The sequence below is a fragment of the Physella acuta genome, unplaced genomic scaffold, assembly GCF_028476545.2.
Source record: "Physella acuta isolate Inbredline_101_S28 unplaced genomic scaffold, ASM2847654v3 ptg000277l, whole genome shotgun sequence".
NCBI lineage: Eukaryota > Metazoa > Mollusca > Gastropoda > Physidae > Physella > Physella acuta.
Genome location: NW_026731796.1, coordinates 3,245 through 4,696, shown reverse-complemented (window position 1 = coordinate 4,696; position 1,452 = coordinate 3,245).

The window sequence follows — 1,452 nt, the reverse complement described above, 5'->3', positions numbered from 1 at the left end:
GTGAGTAGTCTGATAGTATAGTGTCAGTCTTAGAGTCGTGGTCTCACTTTTCTTTTCATAGTCTCATATTTTGTCGCGTGTCTAATTTTTGTAACCGTGGTCTCATTTTTGTAGCCGTGGTCTCACTTTTGTAACCTTAGTCTCACTTTTGTAGCTGTGGTCTCACTATTGTTGTAATATTCTAACTTTTCTTGTCACAGCCTCATATTTTCTCGTGGTCTCACTTTTTAAGTCGTGGTCTCACTTAATCTTCTTGTCGTGGTAACACTTATTGTAATCTAACTTTTCATGTCATTGTCTCATTTTTGTCGTGGTCTCACTTTCGTAATCATGGTCTCATTTTTGTTGCCATTACCTCAATTTTATAGCAGTTTTCATGACGTACTCCCAATAACCTCGATCAACCCTCCCCCACCCCCTCCCCCCCACCCACCCCACCCCTCTCCCATCGCTTGGGACGCCGATATTTTCCCATTTGTTTCCAATTGCCCATTTCTTTGTTAACCTTGGCAGGAGATCGTACATCTAAATGTCAGAATCCACTGGATACGTCGCGGCTCCAATATCCACTGCTCAGACCGAGGCCCCAGTATCCAATGCACAAAGTCGTGCTCCGATATCCACTGGATAAATTGGGACTCCAATTTCCGCGGGCCCGGGTATCGTGTTTTTGCAGTCTGCCCCGTCCCCGGCACAAATAAAACCTAATTATTTTGATAGCAAGGGGCCCGAGTTCAGCTACGCCATTGCTGCGGTGACCTTCACCTTAGAGGCTGTACACATAGACAACACAGGGAAAGTGGGTGTGTGTGGGGGGAGGGGGGAGGGGGTAGGGGTGAGTCTGGGGGTTGAATGGGTGGATTACAGAAGCCTGGCTGATCGTCCTTCAGTGTTATAGCTGCAGCAACATTAGCTGCGTGAAATCCTGCATGTACAGAGCACAACCCGCCTTCAGATGTTAGAATGTGGGTGTACGGATAGATCACTACATCCAAGTACACGGGTATCAATATATTTCAATGTACATAAATCACACTAAGTGCACACTTCTTAACAAATTGTTTAAAAATTACGTGGTTTTTTTTTGGATGTGAAGTTCAATATTAAAGCGTGTACATACAAATTGTGCTGACAATATAAAACGAGTTTTCGGTACATCGTTTGTGTACACGAACACAACGCATGATGTTATTGGTGTACGCATTGTGTGACATCTGCTGACGTTATGTGTGATGAATCGTACCACAAGTACTCAGTACTTGGTGGATACATTAGATATGTACTCAGTACCCAGTGGCTATCTAACATGTTTTGTAATTCAGAAGTTACCTTCAATGGCTACCTTAGTCTGTCTTATATGACTGGCTACCTTAGTCAGTCCTATGCGACTGGGTACCTGATTTGAGATGTAATCATTGACACCATTAAAATATGTTGTGTTTCAGTGGCTAC